Source organism: Notamacropus eugenii, chromosome 1 (genome assembly GCF_028372415.1).
Source record: "Notamacropus eugenii isolate mMacEug1 chromosome 1, mMacEug1.pri_v2, whole genome shotgun sequence".
In the NCBI taxonomy this organism is placed as follows: domain Eukaryota; kingdom Metazoa; phylum Chordata; class Mammalia; order Diprotodontia; family Macropodidae; genus Notamacropus; species Notamacropus eugenii.
Window position 1 is genome coordinate 55,832,259 of NC_092872.1, and position 19,101 is coordinate 55,851,359.

The following is a 19,101-nucleotide window of genomic DNA, read 5'->3' on the forward strand; positions in this document are numbered from 1 at the left end:
TTTCTCCCCATCTCTCCCCTCCCCCCCACCCCCTAAAACCTTGCATTCTGATTACCCTTTCCCTCAATGCACCCTCCCTTCTATCACACCCTACCCTTCCCTTATCCCCATCATCTTTCTTTTCTTGTAGGGCAAGATAAATTTCTATACCCCATTACCTGTATTTCTTATTTCCCAGTTATATGCAATAACAGTTCTCAACATTCATTTCTAATACTTTGAATTCCAGCTTCACTCTCTTCCTCCTTCCCCACTCATCCCCACTGAGAAGGCAAGCAATTCAATACAGACTTTATATGTGTCATTTTGCAAAAGACTTCCATAATTGTCATGTTGTGTAAGACTAATTATATTGCTCTCCATCCTACCCTGTCCCCCCTTTTTCTCTCTTCTCTCATTTGACCTTGTCCCTTCCCAAAAGTGTTTACTTCTAGTTACTCCCTTCTCTCATTTGCCCTCCCTTCTATCATTCCCCTCACCCCACTTGTGCCCTTCTCCACTACTTTCCTATAGTATAAGATAGATTTTCATGCCAAATTTCATGAGCATGTTATTCCCTCCTTAACACATATGTGAAGAGAGTAAGCTTCACTTTTCCCTCTCACCTCCTCCCTTTTCTCCTTCATTGAAAAAGGTTTTTCTTATCTCTTTTATGGGTGATAGTCTGCCCCATTCCATTTCTCCTCCCAATATTTTCCTCTCTCACCCCTTAATTTAATTTTATTTTTTATGGATATCATCTATTCTGATTCAACTCAAGCTGTACTCTGTGTGTGTGTGTGTGTGTGTGTGTGTGTGTGTGTGTAATCCCTCCACCTACCCAAATACTGAGAAAAGTCTCAAGAGTTACAAATATTATCTTTCCAAGTAGGAATGTAAACAGTTCAGCTTTAGAAAGTCCCTTATGATATCTATTTCCTATTTACCTTTTCATGCTTCTCTTGATTCTTGTGTTTGAAAGTCAAATTTTCTTTTCAGCTCTGGTCTTTTCATCTAAAATGCTTGAAAGTCCTCTATTTCATTGAATAACCATCTTTTCCCCCTGAAGTATTATATTCAGTTTTGCTGGGTGGGTGATTCTTGGCTTTAATCCAGTTCCTTTGACTTCTGGAATATCCTGTTCCAAGCCCTTTGATCCCTTCATGTAGAAGCTGCCAGATCCTGTGTTATCCTGATTGTATTTCCACAATACTAGAATTGTTTCTTCCCAGCTTCTTGCAATATTTTCTCCGTGACCTGGGAACTCTGAAATTTGACCATAATATTCCTAAGAGTTTCTCTTTTTGGATCTCTTTCAGGATGTGACTGATGGATTCTTTCAATATTTATTTTGCCCTCTGGTTCTAGAATATCAGGGCAGTTTTCCTTGATAATTTCATGGAAGATAATATCTAGGCTCTCTTTTTGATTATGGCTTTCAGGTAGTCCCATAAGTTTTAAATTGTCTCTCCTGGATCTGTTTTCCAGGTTTGTTTGTTTTTCCAATGAGATGTTTCACATTATCTTCCATTTTTTCAATCTTTTGGTTTTGTTTTGTAACTTCTTCCTTTATCGTATAACTCCACTCTCATTTTTAAAGAACTATTTTGTTCAGTGAGCTTTTGAACCTCCTTTTCCATTTGGTTAATTCTGCTTTTTAAAGCCTTCTTCTCCTCATTGGCTTTTTAGACCTCTTTTTCCAATTGAGTTAGCCTATTTTTAAAGGTGTTATTTTCTTCAGCATTTTTTTTTTGATTCTCCTTTAGCAAGCTGCTGACTCGCTTTTCAAGCTCTTCTATGGCCTGAGCCTATTTCATATTCATTTTGGGGGTACTGGAGGCAGAAGCCTTGACTTCTGACAATATGAATTGCTCTTCCTCATCTGAAAGGATGGAAGGAGATATCTGTTCACCAAGAAAATAACCTTCTATAGTCTTATTTTTTTCCCCTTTTTTGGGGCATTTTCCCAGCCAGTTACTTGACTTCTGAATCCTTTGTCAAGAGGAGGGTCCTAGTGCTCCTCCCCCCCCCGCCCAGAACTGTGCTCAGGGCTGAGATTTAGATCAGCTGCTCAATTCCCCCAGGAACTTTAGGCAGGGGCAGGGCCACCACTGAGTTCTAAGTTTCAGATACCCTGTTCATTTCCCCCCAAGCTTTAAGCTTGGACAATGGACCCAGGCTGCTTCCAAGGCCACTGTAGCAGCCAGCCACGTCTGCTGCTGCTGCCACCCTCTCTGCCGGTGCCTGGGGCCAGTGCTGGGGGGACCCTGTTCCCCTCTTGACCAACTGGCAAAGCCTTCCCACATTGACCTTTGAAGCTTTCTTTTTCATTTGTGGGTTGAGTGATTTGGGACCCTCCCTGCTGGGGATTCTATCCCAGAAGTCTGTTCTGATCCTGTTCCTCCCTATGCCAGGCAGTTAGAGCTGGGCTCCTCTCTGTTCAGCATCCCGTGGGATAGACCTTTCCTGTTGGCCCTCCAGGCTGGAAATCTCTTTCACTCTGTCATTTTGTGGCTTCTGCTGCTCTAGAATTTGTTGAGAGTCATTTTTTACAGGTATTTTGTGGGCTATGGGGGAAGCACTAGAGTATATGTGTCTTTCTACTCCCCATCTTGGCTCCGCTGCTCAAAATCATTCTTAAAACAATATTGCTATTACTGTATATAATGTACTCTTGGTTCAGCTCTTTTCACTTTTCATTATTTCATGCAAGTCTTCCCATGCTTTTTATAAGATTATTGAGTTCATCATTTCTTATAGCACAATAGTATTCCATCACAATACTATACCACAACTTGTTCAGCCATTCCTCAATTGATGGGCATCCCTGCAATTTCCAGTTCTTTGCCACCACAAAGAGAGCTGCTACAAACATTTTAGAATATATGGGTTCTTTTCCTTTTTCTTCTGATCATCTTTGAAAAGTATTGCTGAGTCAAAGGGCATAGTTTCTCAGATAAAGCTCTCATATCTCAGATATATAAAGAACTAATGTGTTGTTGGATTTGTGAACTAACCCAGCCATTCTGGAGAGCAATTTGGAGCTATGCCTAAAGATCTATAAAACTGCACGTCCTTTTATCCAGCTTTACTACTACTAGGTCTGTATACCAGAGATTTTTTTTTTAAAAGGGAAAAGAACATATTTGTACAAAAATATTTATGGCAGCTCTTTGTTGGTGGCAAAGAATTAGAAATTGAGGAGTTGTCCATCAACTGGGGAATGGCTGAACAATTTGTGGTATATGATTGTAATGTAATATCATTATGCTATAAGAAATGACAAGGAGGATGATTTCAGAAAAACCTTAGAAAGACTTACATGAACTGATACAAAGTAAAGTGCGAAGAAGCAGTGGCACATTGTACACAGCAATAGCAACCTCATACAATGAATAACTTGTGAATGACTTAGCTATTCTCAGCAATGTAATGATACAAGAAAATCCCAAAGGACTCATGATGAAGAATGTTATCTGCCTCCAGAGAAAGAACTTATATCATCTGAATATAGATGGAAGTATACTATGTTTTTACTTTCTTTTTTGTTTGAGTTTTCTTGCACAAAATGACTAATATGGAAATGTTTTACATGATTGCACATGTATAACCTAAATCAGATCGCTCACAATCTCAGGAAGTGTGGAGGGAATGGAGGAAGGAATGGAATTAGGAGCTCAAAACAAAAAAATAAAACCCCAACAAATGTTAAAAATTGTTTTTATGTGTAATTGGGGGGAAATAAAAATATTATTTAAAAATAAATAGGTGGATAATAAAAAGAAAAGAAGTGCTTGGTCTAGAGAGGGGTTCTTAACCTTTTTTTTTGTGAAATGGTCTCCTTGAGAGTCTGATGAAGTCTATGACTCTCCAGAATAATGTTTTTAAATGCATAATATAAAATAGGAAACTAAAGATTAAAGAAAATAAAGATGTAATTTTTTCTTCCTAGTCAAGTTCATAAACTCTTTGAGGGCCTGTGAAGTGCAGATTAGGAATTCCTTGACCAGATGATCTCCATGACTTTTTCTGGTTCTGACATTCCATAATAACAGTGAGAAGAAATTAAAACTATGTGGGAATGGAATAAAGTACACATCCTCATCATCTTGTTTGCTACTGAAGTTGTCCCAGAGATGCCTCTAGTGAACTTCCAAAGGAGGAGCTAACACATCTAATCAATTACAAAAAGGCCATCATTTTGTTAATTTGTGTAGTGGTGGATAAAAGAAAAATGGGGAATCATGACCCAGCCCAGTGTCATTTCTATCTGAAATCTATCAAACTAAGATGAGAAAAACAAGATAACTCTAATAATAAAGATGACACAAAAGAAACTATAAAAAAGAACCCATATTATATTCAGTGTGTTAAGGCTTTTACAAAGCACTTTCCTTACACTGACCCCATGGGGCAGGGAATGCAACTATTATCATCTCTGTTTTATGGATAATGATGATGATGATGATGACAACGACAACGATGATAATGATGGAATTCAGGCTAAGAGATTAGAGGACTGTGACCAAGGTCACATAACTAGAAAGTGCTGGAGCTAAGTTTCAAAGCAGATCCCTTGACTCCAAGCCCAGGTCTCCCACCATGGTAACATGTTTTCGAAGGTCCTGGCCCTCTCTGATATTTTATGTTTGATGAGTCTAGGTGATGACACTTAAGCTAGGCCATGATGGGTAAGATTTCAGAGGCTGAGGGGAGGAGGAAGATAGACTGGGAAAGATATGAAGAAGATGTTAAGACCAATAGGTCTTACTTGAGTGTGATGGTATTCAGGGAGGTGATTTCTTGCCCAATGGTTCAGCATCGTCAAGGGACAGACTGAAGCCTGGCTCTCATTTAACTTTATTTACCCACTGGATTTTTCTCAGAACAGATATGATGTCAGCTCATGCTCTTTTTCATTGCTAAAGGGCAGACTCCAGGCTTGGTTTATCGTGCTAGGCTATAGAGAGATGGGTTGGGGGCGGGGGACAGAAAAACCTAGTGCAGAGTCTCAGTTTGAGAGTCATGACTAGGGCAGAATGACTGGGATTTTGCCAAAGGGCCTGAAATTTAGAGAGCACTGATAGCATTTGTACTCCTTCAGCAGATAGAAACAACTGAGGTTAGCACCTAATTAGCAAATTTTAATTTTACAAAAGAATAATTAGTTATAATTGGAAGCTACCAGATGGCCTACTTCCTTCTTGTCACAGGCAGTTCTGCCCCCTTCTGGTCCAGCTGCTCTCTGCTCTCTTCTCTGACAGCAACTTGACTAATAGATACTTCCTGGGTTATGGCTTATGGAAGCTAGTCTCCTGGGGTTTCTTTCTTCCATCTCACAGTGGTACCCTAAACCAGAGGATGCCTTATCTCCCAAAGCCTGAGGTCTCACCTCTGGGTTTTTCTGTGCTTCAAAAGAATTTGTCTTAAAGTTGATTCGAAAGTCTTAAATGCTATTTGCCCTGGGTGCTAAGATTGCTCATTATGGCTGTGTTTAGACTACCATTTTTAAGAAGAGTTCTATGCCTGGAGGATGGTTCTGTACCTCTTCTTAGGCGATAACCAGGGGAATGGAAGATGCTATAGTTGGGATGATGCAAGTTAGACCTCAGGAAGCACTTCCTGACTATACACGTGCATGAGAAGTGGCAGAGACAACTCCCACCACACCTGAAGCTACTTGTCCAGGGGACTCAGTCATAACGAAGGCTGATTGTTTTTGCTGATTAGGCCTTGGGCACTGTGGGTGGAAAGAAGAGATAAGAGAAGGCCCTGCCAGGGAAGAACTATTTCCGAGGAAGACAAAGAGAAAACAACAATAAGGTCCCTGCCCTCCAAGAATTCCTGATTTGGGGTGAGGATCCTGACTCAGTCATCAAATGTGTTAGGTATCTTTCTTAGCTTTGTCACACAGCAACGGAGCTCAGAGAACACTTATGATGAGGAAGGGGAATGGTCTCCATTTTGAGGAAGTTCCCCACTCTGAAGGGGAGATGGTCCCTGCTCTTTGGGAGCTTTTGTTCTGAAGGGCTTGGAAAGTAGTCCTTGGTCTAGTGAAGGGTGTGGGGAATAACATAGATCCTGCGTCTGGGCAATCCTTAGTTTGAGGGAGGAGATAGTCGCAGCCCTCAGGATAGCCCTGGTCAAAGGGTGGGAATTGCATAGCACCTATGCTGGAGGACTTCAATATTTGAGAGAGGGGTCTCAGCCCTAGCCTGAAGAGAGCCCTCAGTCTCAGAGAGAGAGAGACACAACCTTTAAATTCAAAGAACTTCCATTTGGAGGAGGGAGGTATGACTCCTACCTTTTGGCTGCCCTTGGTCAAAGTAGGAGAGAAGTCCTTGCTAGAGGGGATGCCCTAGTCTGATCTGAACCACTTCCTGAAGGGCTTGCTCTGCACTCTGGCAGCTGCCAGGGTTGTGCAAGTCAGATGCAAGTCAACAAGAGTTTATTAAGTGCCTACTGCATGCCAGGCCCTGTGCTAAGGCTGAGAACAAAAAGAAAAGGAAAACAGTCTCTTCCCTCAAGGCGCTTACAGTTCAATGGTGGATAAAAATGAATGCTGCCAAATTACAAAGAATAAGCATGCATGGGTCTCAGATTCTGCTGCGGGAAGCTGAGAAGTAGGAGCTGCCATGTTTCTAGCTTCATCACTCTGGGTGGGGACCACCAGCTTTTCTAGTTTGGTAGAATCTACCAGAGCTTCTTTGCTGACATAACCTTCAGGAACCTAGGGTGTTACCTCCATGATAAGGCATCACTAGTTTTTAGTTGAGAAAACAGGCTGAAGAAAATGGTAATATACATAATGAGAATTTTGCTTCAGTTTAAATTCAGATAACTCAGAACTTGTGTAAAATATGCAAAATACTTGTTTGCGGTATGTTTAGATCACCATCTGTGCTTCCTACCTACAAAAATCCCCCATTTGTACATTTGATAACAGCATATGTATGGTTATCACTTGAGTTCTGCATTTTTTTTTATATTGCCAAAACCAGGACAACAATTTTAAAGATTTCTTTTATTGGATTTAACTCATTTTGTGTATATTCATTTAAAATATAAGTTCCTTTAAGGATAAGAACTGCTTTCTTTGATCTTTGTACTTCCAGGGCCCAGTAATATGGTTCCTGCTATACAGTTGGCACTAAATAAATGCTTGTTGAGATTTAAAAAAAAAGAATAAGCAGACTTGAAAGAAGACATATGAGAAGATGTTTCCAACTACTCCTGTGCAGAGGTGGGAGGTCAACAGGTGTTGCACATTGCACTTATTTTCAGACATTTTCCCTATTTTGATCAATTATGCTGATTTTTGTTGCTTATTTTTCTATTTTAATCTTTTAAATTACTATTCATTGCATGGGATAAGTGTCTGAGAGGGAGTAAATAGAAACTATGTGAAAAACAGATATCAATAAAGACATTTTTGGGGGGAGGCAACATATAAAGACAAAGACATTCAGATAACTGGACCATCATTGAATAAATGCTTATGTAGTCGATTTTACAATTGCTACCTAGGTGTGAATCCCAGTCTGAGGTAAAGCTGAGGAAGAGGGCGGGAGAAAGCGGTGATTTTGTGGGCAGGAAAACACCTCGACCCTGTTCCCTGGACTATTTTTGTAGGTTTTTCTGGGAGACTTCCAGTTTGATGTTCCATACCTTTCCTTTCCTCTTTGTGGTTGTGAATGAAGAGGCTTCTGGGACACTAGAACTGTGGAAAGGCAAAGCTGAGTGACTGGGGTCTCCTGCAGCATTACTGCTCCAGCCTAAATTGGTCCCAATGAAGAAAGAGTGAGGGTATATTCTGGAGAGCTATGGTAGTTGCACAGGGATATAGAACAGGTATGGAATCAGGCCATTGGTGATGCAACATTGAACTGGGCTGGAGTGAGACCAGATGGGACTGGCCATCCATGTATAATTCCCTAGCCATGGTGAGATGACTCATGGAGAGATGACTCATAACCATGCTGGCACTTCCCCCTGTTTTCTCTGAGCACTTGCCAAGATGATCTCAGTGAGTTCTCAACCCACAATCTCTTTCCTTATTCTCTGCCCCCTTCCCTCAATCCACTGGCAAGGAGAAGGAGATGTTGGAGGAAAGGAATCAATTGGATGAAGCCATTTACATTTTTGTTATTCAAAAATTTCAAATATTTTGTTTGCTATGCTACTGCTCTTTTTTTAGTCAGTCACCTTATTGAACTTTAATAAAACATGTGCCACTAACATCTCATTTGTTCCTAAGAATGAGGCTAGTTGATGAGACCAGGTTTCCTAGATTTGAGATGAGTGATTTTCCTATTTTAGTCATTTTGGAACACGTTCTAGATTGTATACTTAAATCTATATTGAACTTAGAGCCAACAATAGTCCCTCAGAGGCAGCTAGGTGGTGCAGTGGATAGAGCAGTGGGCCCAGAATTAGGAAGACTTGAGTTCAAATTTGGCCTGACACTTACTGTGTGACTGTGAGGGGAATGTCACTTTAACCTCTGTTCGCATTAATTTCCTCATCTGTAAAATGGGAATAAAAATAGAGCCTACCTCCCAAGGTTGTAGTGAGGATTGAATGAGACAATAAAGTGACTGTGCCTGACACACAAGTGCTTAATAAAACCTTCCTTCCTTTACTTCCTTCCTCCTTTCCTTCTTGGCCAAACTCAGGGTGGTGGGAAGAGGAGTAATCTAAGTAGGTTGCATACCCTCTGGTGATCTAGGGGATACTGTGACCTTTGGACTCTGAAGCAGCCACTTGGCTAATGGTCTGAGGGTAGACCAAAGTATAGATCCTATACTTCCCAGCTGGTTAATTAATTTATCAAAGCAATAGCCAAAATTATTCAATATTTCTGGTACAACTTGATGATTCATGTATCATATGCTTCCTGATTTTATAGCTTTCCCCAGTCAAATTAAGCTAATTGTTCAGAAGGAGTTAGTTGCCTATGGGAGATGGGATAATATGAGCCAATGATTAATGAGCAGCCCTAGATATTGAGGCTATCTAGATTTCTAAGCATTAATAAATGCTTTGTGACTAACTGATAGAAATGTGCAATAGCTCAAGGCCAAGTACAGATCTCTGGGGCATTCCTCTTGAGATCTCCTTTTAAGATAATGTCAAATTATTTATCTCTACTCTGGGTGAAGCCATTTAACCACTTCTGTAGCCAATCAACTATCCTCTTACTTAGTCCATATCTCTCTTCTTGTTCACAAGAATACCATGAAGGACTTTATCTTATCAAAGACAAGTTCACTGGTTTGTAGTTTGCAGATAGCTTGTTTTTATCTCTTTTGAAATTCAGACATTATTTACCCTATTCAACTTCTGGAGCATCTCTTCCCTTTTTCATGATCCTTCAAAGATCATGGATAGTAGCTTGGCAATCACATTTTCCAAGTCTTTCCTAGGATTCAGCTGCTTTGTATCTGGTGATCTGAATTTTTCAAAGGCAACTAGTGATGGGAGGAAGCAGAGCCTTGTTTTACTTCACTGATGACTGGGAAGGCAGGAGAGCACTGTCCATTATCCAGAACCCGGGCAAGCGTGATGTCATGAAATTGACATATGATACTAATGAACTTCTCTGGGCAACCAAATTTTGACATAATTTTCCATAAGACCTCATGACTAACAGTGTCAAAGGCCTTGGTGAGATCTACAACCATCGTTTACAGTTCTGCTCCTGGCATTTCTCCTGGAGTTGTTGGGCAGCAAACACCATATTAACTGTTCCTCAGCCTTTTCTGAAGCCACACTGACTTTCAGGTAGATGACCATCTTCCAGGTGAAGGATCAGCCTATTAAGGAGGACTCTGGTAAGAATCTTGCCAACAATGACTAAGAGAGAGACCCCCCCCCCCCCACCTGTGATTGTAGCAGGACTATCTATTTTCTTTATCTTTCTAGAGATGGACAATGGAGGCATCCTTGAACTCCTGGGGGATAATCTCCTCTTGCCATATAAGTTGGAAAATTTCAGTCAGCTTTTGCATGAGCAATGAATCCCCTACCTTGTAAATCTCAGCTGGAATAGAATCAGCACCAGGTGCGTTGCCACATGAAAGGAGTCTAATGGCATTCAAAACCTCTTCTTCATTTGGAAGTTCAGTTGAGGGGGATTGTCTTCAGCCTGAAGTAAACTGTGAATGGCCTTAGCATTGATTGAGGACGGTTTGTTAAGGAAACTATGGAAGTATTCAACCCATCTCTTTAGGATCATGTCCCTACCACTAATCAATGTGGCTCCATCAGCTCTGAGGAATTGTGATGCACCTTAAGTTTTTGGTCTATAAACAGCCTTCAGGGAATCATAAAAGCACTTTGGATTGTTACTATCAGCAGAAAACTGAATTTCATCTACCTTCTTACTGAGCCAGGAATCCTGCATCTCTCTAAGCTTTGCTTGTATTTTACTTTTTGATGGAATTAAATGCTGCCTTCTTAGAGACTGATGAACTGTCCTGCTGGTAAGTCCTGTAGAGTTCTCATTTTTCATTTAGCAGCTTCTGAATTTCCCCATCATTTTCATCAAACCAGTCTTGCTGTTTGTGAGTGTTCTGACTCAGAAGAACAAATGCAGTGCTGTACACCAAATCTCTGAAAGCTGCCCACTCCTTTTTTGCTTTATTGTTGACAACTGTGTGTTGGCTCAACTTCAAGGCTGTGTGTTTGCTCCCATACTTTTTAGCAAGATGTTTTCAGCCATGTTGTCAAATGCTTTTGATGAGGATAAAACACAGCATCAAGATCAGCTACAGTACTGATGGTAAGTTCTTCATTTTGAAAAGGTTCCAAGCCAAGACCAAAGTGAAGGGAGTGTTGGTGCATGATCTTCTGTTTGCAGATGATTGTGCAATGTAGTTTCTGAAGCTGAGATGCAACAAAGTATGGATCTATTCTTTGCGGCTTCTGCTAATTTTGGCCTAACAATTAACACTAAGAAAACACAGGTGCTCCATCAGCCACCACCACACCATCCATATGTGAAAATATGCTGTAGCAAATGGGGAAGTTTTGAATGCTGTGGATAAGTTCACTTACCTTGGTAGTGTACTTTCCAGAGGTGTACACATTGATAATGAGGTTAATGCACTCATTGCCAGAACTAATTCAGTGTTTAGGAGATTCCTAAGGAAAGTATGAGAGAAAAGAGGTATTAGACTGACTACCAAACTGAAAGTCTACAGAGCTGTTGTGCTGACTTCATTGTTGTATGCCTGTGAAACATGGACAGTCTACCAGTGCCATTCCAGGAAACTGAATCGCTTCCATTTGAACTGTCTTAGGAAGATTCTGAAGATCACTGGGCAGGATAACATACCAGACACTGAGGTTCTTGCTCGAACTAAACTACCAAGCATTCTAACTATGCTTCAGAAAGCACAACTCCGATGGGCTGTCCATGTTGTTCATATGCAAAACATATGCTTGCAAAAAAAAAATATTTTATGGAGACCTCCCACAGGGAAGACAATCACATGGTGGTCAGAAAAATCAATACAAGGACACTCTCAACTCTCTCTCTCAAGAACTTTGGAATTGATTGTGTAACATGGGAGACACTGGAAGAGGACCACTCTTCATGGTGTGCCCACATCAGAGAAGATGCTGTGTTCTATGAGCAAATCAGCATTGAAACATCTCAAAGGAAACATAGGATGCACAAATTTAGAGTTTCTACCCCAAATGTTCACATGGGTTATCTGTGGCTAATCTGTGGTAGAGCATTCTGAACTCATATTGGTCCGATCAGCCACAGTCACACACATTGAAACTTGATTTTATCACAGTGATGTCATTTTGGTCCTCTTCAAGAATGAAGAACAACAACCAACTTCTCTCGAATTTTAACTTCCTATTAAATATTTTTGTTCTAAGTTGTGGTATATGAATGTAATTGGATACTACTGTTCAATAAGAAATGATGAGTAGGCAGATTCCAGAAAAATCTGGAAAGATTTAGATGAACTGATGCAAAGTGAAATGAACAGAACCAAGAGAACATTAAGAGCAATATTGTGATGGAAAAGGAGGTTCAAAAGCTCACTGAAGAAAATAGTTTTTTCAAAATTAGAATGGAACAGATGGAGGCTAATGATTTTATGAGACACCAAGAAATCACAAAACAAAACCAAAAGAATGAAAAAACGGAAGAGAATGTGAAATATCTCATTGGAAAAACAACTGACCTGGAAAATAGATCCAGGAGAGACAATTTAAAAATTATGGGACTACCTGAAAGCCATGACCAAAAAAAGAGTCTAGACATCATCTTTCATGAAATTATCAAGGAAAACTGCCCTGATATTCTAGAACCAGGGGGCAAAATAAATATTGAAAGAATCCGCAGATCACCTCCTGAAGGAGATCCTAAAAGAGAAATTCCTAGAAACACTGTGGCCAAATTCCAGAGTTCCCAGGTCAAGGAAAAAATATTGCAAGCAGCTAGAAAGAAACAATTAGAGTATTGTGGAAATACAATCAGGATAACACAAGATCTAGCGGCTTCTACGTTAAGGGATCAAAGAGGGTGGAATATGATATTCCCGAAGTCAAAGGAACTAGGACTAAAACCAAGAATCACCTACCCAGCAAAACTGAGTATAATACTTCAGGGAAAAAATGGTCTTTCAATGAAATTGGGGACTTTCAAGCATTCTTGATGAAAAGACCAGAGCTGAAAAGAGCAACATTGTGTGATGATCAACTATGAATGACTTAGCTCTTCCCATCAGTATCATAATCCAAGACAATTACAAAGAACTCATGCTGGACAATACTATCCACATCCAGAGAAAACACTGATGGATTCTGAATGCAGATGAAAGCATACTACTTTTACTTTATGTTTTTCATGCTTTTCTTCCCATTTTGGTCTGTTTTTTTCTTTCACAATTATGGGTAATATATAAATATATTTTACATGATTACACATAAAAATTTTTTAAAATCTCAATTTTATTCTGCCCTTTTCAGTTCAAAGGCCATTATTCTTGTCAGAAAATACAGATACCAAAAAAGAGTTAAATATTTCTCTTTTTCTGTAATACCAGTCATCTTTGCTTCTTCTGTGGTCCCCCTGAACCCTAGTTCTTTATCTTCCTTTTGTGTATTTTCTCCTCTCATTAAGATGTAAGCTCCCTGAAGGTAGAAATTGTCTTTTCTTTTTGCTTGTGTTTGTATCCAATGTCTGAGCAAGAGTTCCATGGTAGATACAGGCTTCTGAGGGATATTGTGGTCAAAATATCATGGCATTTGTGTTTCCTTGCCAATTCTGTGATTCTAAGTCTTTACTGAACACCTACTATATGTAAAGTTTTGCATGTGTGGGGAAAATAGAGAAGTATAAGAAAGACAGCATGATTGAAATGGAGAGTTCAGAAAGGGGAAAGAATGAAATAAGATGAGAAAGCTTGTGGGGGAGCCATATTTAAGTTTTCAAAAGCTAAGAAGACCAGGCTGAGGTATTTTTTATCCTAGAGGCAATAAAGTTTCATTTGACTAGCTATGTTTGGTGCAGAATATAACATGGACATGCCTGTGTTAAAAAATATCAATTTGGGAACTATTTGGTGCATAGATTGGAAAAAGGAAAGAGCAAAGGCAGGGATACCAATTTGGAATCTATTTCAATAATTCAGGGGAGAGGTGATGAAATTCTAAATAAGGGTGGTAACTGTTTGAGTGGAGAAATCGAATGGATGCAAGAAGTTATTTTGAAGGTGGTTTTGATAAGATAACAACTAATTGACTATGGGGACTGTCAGGGAAGGAATAGTCGAGGATGATTCCTGGGTGACTAAAAGGATGGTGGTGAGTTCAAAAGAAATATTGAGGTTTAGAAGAGGGATGAGGTTGAGGGGAAAGATAATGAATTGTTTTCAACATGTTCAATTTGAGTTGTCTATTGAACAGCCACATAGAGTTGTTCAGCAGATAGTCCTGAAATTCAGGAGACAGATGGGGGCTGGACACTGGCTAATTTGGAAGTTATCTGCATAGAGATGATAACTTAACCCATCAGAATTGATGAGATTACTGAGAAAAAAAGTAGAGCAGAATTTTACGAACTGTGGAGTATTCTCTCCTGCTAGGATGGCCGAAAACTTTTTGAGTGAAAGTAATGGCCAAAATTATTAGGTTTTTTTAAGTACATCTCCTGCATAAATACATCTACTTTAAATAAAAAAATAATCTGAACAAAGTTCAGATTAAAGTGAAGATGGACAAGATTAGCATGGTAATTTAGCTACAACTGACAGGGAATGCTATCTAGGGATTATTTAATATAGTATGTGTGAAAGAGATTGGATTTGAGTCAGCTCATGTCAAATCTCAATGCAGGCGTGATCTGCTACTGGCACCATTAAGTGGTGTAGGCTCATGACAGATGAATTACACCATTAAGCGGCTAGCTACAACTGAATGTGTAGTGCATAAATTTGAAGTTAAACAATTCTTTTATGGAAGCTAAAAGTAGCGTAATATCTGCTACATTTCTGAACATCGTTAATTTTTGTAAGTTTAATAGAATAATCAGGTTTCCCAAAGAGAGAACTGCTTAAGTCAGTGAGGTGACCCAGTGGATAGAGTGCGGGACCTGGAGTCAGGATCAGATTTTAGAAATATGAGTGAGAACCTGCATATGGTTTCAGGTCAACGCAAGAATAATCAATTTTAGGGGAAAAAGACCCCAGTCCATTAAAAATGAGTAATAATTGTAAGTATCTATATAGTGATTTAAGGTTTACAAGGTGCTATACATTTGTTATCTCAACTGATCCTCACAACAATCCTGTGACATAGAAGCTATTATTATCTCCATTTTGTAGCTGAGGAAACTGAGGCCTGTGTGTTGTTATAAATATTAGACAGAACCTGGGGACTTCCCTCTGCCCCAACTCACATGCTATTTCCAATCATGCTAGTCTCATAGTTTTGTTGTATGCTTTCTGCTGGGTTGGTATCCATTGGACTGACATCACTCTGCCAGATATCATTCTGCTAGACATGTAATTTTTGTGGTCTCTGGGGTCATGCTTGACTGAGTCTTCATCTCCCCCAGACACCACCTCAACTTAAATCTCAGCTATCTCTTCATGGAAGAGACGGTGTTGACCTACTTTCTTAGTTTAAAGCCTAGAGGTAGGCTTCCTGCCCCTCCCCTTAGAAAAAAGGAGATAAAGCCCAGTTCTAGGACCAGCAGAAAGTCCCCCTGTCTTAGTCCCTTGGAACAATAACTATTACTGAGTCTTTCATCTCACTAGTATGAGAGCCTCAGCCCCAGATGCCAAAGTCTTTGGAACAGAGAGCTGAGTTGTCCCAGCTCATTAGACAAACTTAGCCCTTTCTTTGGACCCTTCTTCCTAGTCCAGGCTTGAGTCCAGCGATGAGAAACCTCACCCTTGTGTCCCTATACTTCTCATTTTATCTATGAGGGATAAACTATAAAACAGGTGATGATATTTACCTAATAGCTATGGGGTTCAGAGTTCCCTAGGTTTTCAAGCCCTAAGACTCTTCTACTCTCCATCGAAGTGGAGACAACATCAAGCTCATGAGGCAAGGTCTAGTCTCAGTTACATTCCTGTCCCCTTTACATGTAGTTGAAGCCAATCAATCAATAAAATCTGAGCTAAGGTAATTACTTGCATAGACTGTTTATGAAAAACATTGAGTATGTGACTTTTTTTTGGTAGCAAAAGTTTGTTAAATAAAGTCTGGAAACCACTGGTTATAAAGAGAGAAGACAAGAGAATATAGAACCACACTTAGCAGATGAAGATAGAAGGCTAATAAAAGGGACAGGGAGACAAACAGAGTCCCATTCATGATAGTTAAGGGAATAGAGTTTATTGGGAAAAAGTGCTATGAAGCTGTCAAATAGAATGAGGGAGGAGCAAGGCTCATTGGATTTAGCATTTAAGACATCAATGGTAATCTTGGGGAGAACAATTTCAGCTGAATGGCATGGCTGGAAACTAGATCGCAAGGAATTCTGGAAGGAGAGGGAAGGTGAAGAAGTAGAAGCAATTCTACATGAAGGTGATTTGTATGTGAGGCAGCTTTTTCCACTTTCGTGTAGTTCTAATTGTCAAGAAGGTTTTTGTTACATCCATCCTAAATCTACACTGTTAGAATTCCTATTTGGTCAGCTCACCTCTACCCTCTTCCCTTTCCATATCATCCTTCAAATCATTTCAGAAGCAGTCACATATCTATCACCTCTGTGACCTTAGACTGGTTCATTGACTTGTTTGGGCCTCATTTGTCTAATTTGTAAAATGATGGTGTTAGACTAAATGATTTCCAAGGTCCATTGAAAAACATGAGCTCCTATGCTCCCATAATGGACTAATCTTTTTTATGTATAGACCTGATGATGTCATTCCACTACCCCAAACTCCTTAATAGTTCTCCATGGCTACATGATACAGTGGATAGAGTACTGGGCATAGAGTCAGGAACATCTGAGTTCAGATGTGACCTCAGACACTTTATAGCTATGTGACCATGAGCAAGTAACTTAACCTCTGTTTTCTCAACTGTTAAATGAGATAAGCTTTGGGTTATTATAATAGAAAATTATAACATAACATATTAACATAACATAGCATAATATATATAACATTGATAACATAACATAAAATTATATTTATTTTATTTTTCCCCAATTATATGTAAAAAAATTTTAACATTCACTTTTAAAACTTTTAAGCTCCAAAGGCAAGCAATTTGATATGTTATATATATGCAGTTATGCAAAACATATTTCCATATTAGTCACGTTGTGAAAGAAAACACAGAAACAAAAACATCCAAGAAAAATAAAGTTTAAAAAAATGAGCTTCGATCAGACTCCATCAGTTCTTTCTCTGGGGATGGATAGTATTTTTCATCATAAGTCCCACAGACTTGTCTTGGATCATTGTACTGCTGAGAATGTCTGTCATTCACAGCTGATCATCATATACTGTGATTGCTGTTATGTTCTCCTAGTATTGCTCATTTGACTTTACATCAGTTCATGTAAGTTTTTCCAGATTTTTCTGAGGGCATCCTGCTTGTCATTTCTTAGAATACAATAGTATTCCATCACAATCATATACCACAACTTGTTCAATCATTCCTCAACTGATGGGCATCCCCTCATTTTCCAATTCTTTGCCACCACTGAAAGATCTACTATAAATATTTTTGTACATACAGGTCCTTTTCCTTTCTGTTTTTTACCTCTTTGAAGTACAGACTTAGAAGTGGTATTGCTGGATCAAAAGGTATGCATGGTTTTATGGTCCTTTGGGCATAGTTGCTCTCTAGCAACTATGATTCTGGGTTGAATCAGTATGCAACTTCATCAATAATGCATTAGTGTTTTAATTTTCCATATCCCCTCCAATACTTGTTATTTCCCTTTTTTGTCATATTAACCATTCTGATAGGTGTGCAGTGGTACCTGAGAGTGGTTTTCATTTGCACTTCTCTAATCAATAGTGATTTAGAGCATTTTTTTTTCCATAAGACTATAGAGAGCTTTGATTTCTTCATCTGAAAACTTTGGGCTCATACCTTTGACCATTTATCAATTGGGTAATGACTTGTATTCTTATAAATTTGATTTAGTTTTCTATATATTTGGGAAATGAGGCATTTGTCAGAGACACTTGCTGTAAATTTTATGAGTTATGATTTTCCAAGTTATGATGACTAATCATATTTCTCTCCATTCTATTCTTCCCCATTCACCCTACTCTCTCTCCTTTCACCTCATCCATCCTAAAAAGTGTTTTGCTTCTGACTACCACCTCCTGCAATCTGCCCTCCCTTCTATCAGTGTCACCTCCTTTTATTATACCCTTCTTCTCCCACTTTCCTATAGGATAAGATAGATTTCTATACTCCATTGAGTGTGTAGGTTACTCTCTCTTTGAGCCAATTCCAGTGACAGTAAGATTCATGCACTCCCCTTCTACCTTCCCTTCCCCATCTTCCCCATCCACTGTAAAAACTCTTTTGTGCTTTTAAAATGATTTACCCCATTCTTTCCTTTTCTCTCTTTCCTTTTCTCCCAGTACATTCCTCTTTCTCATCCCTTAATTTTACTTTCTTTAGATTATCTTCTTATCATATTCAACTTACACCTGTGCCCTCTGTCTTTGTACACTCCTTCTAATCACCTTAATAATGAGAAAGTTCTTAGGAGTTAACAAGCATCATTTTCCCATGTAGGAATGCAAACAATTTGACCTTATTGAATCCCTTGTGATTTCTCTTTCCTGTTTACGTTTTTATGCTTCTCTTGATTCTTGGATTTGAAAGTCAAATTTTCCATTCAGCTCTGGTCTTTTCATCAGGAATCCTCAAACGTTCTCTATTTCATTGAATGCTCCCCCTCCCTTTTATCCCCTTGAAGGATTATGCTCAGTTTTCCAGGTAATTATTGGTTGTAATTCTAGCTGCTTTGCCCTCTGGAATGTCATATTCTAAGCCCTCTGATCCTCTAATGTAGAAGCTGTTAAATCTTGTGTGATCCCCACTGTGGCTCCACAATATTTGATGTTTTTTCTTTTTGCTGCTTGCAATATTTTCTACTTGACCTAGGAACTCTGGAATTTGACTATAATATTCCTGGCAATTTTCATTTGGCAATTCTAGAATATCAGGATAATTTTCCTGATAATTTCTTCAGAGATAACGTCTAGGTTTGTTTTTTTTTTAATCATGACTTTCAGGTAGTTCAATAATTCTCTCCTGGTTCTGTTTTCCAAAGCAGTTGTTTTTCTAATGAGTATTTCCCATTTTCTCTATTATTTCATCTATTTGACTTTGTTTTATAGTTTTTTGATGTCTCATGGAGTCATTAGCTTCCACTTGCCCAATTCTAATTTTTAAGGAATTATTTTTTCAGTGAGTTTTTGTACCTCCTTTACCATGTGACCCAATCTACTTATTAAGGAATTTTTTTTCAGTGAATTTTGTACCTTCTCCCCTCAACCCCCCACTTTTCCAATTCTGCTTTTTAATGGATTCTTCTTTTCAATGAATTTTTGTATATCATTTTCAATTTAGCCAGTTCTGCTTTGTAATGTGCTTTTGTCTTCATTA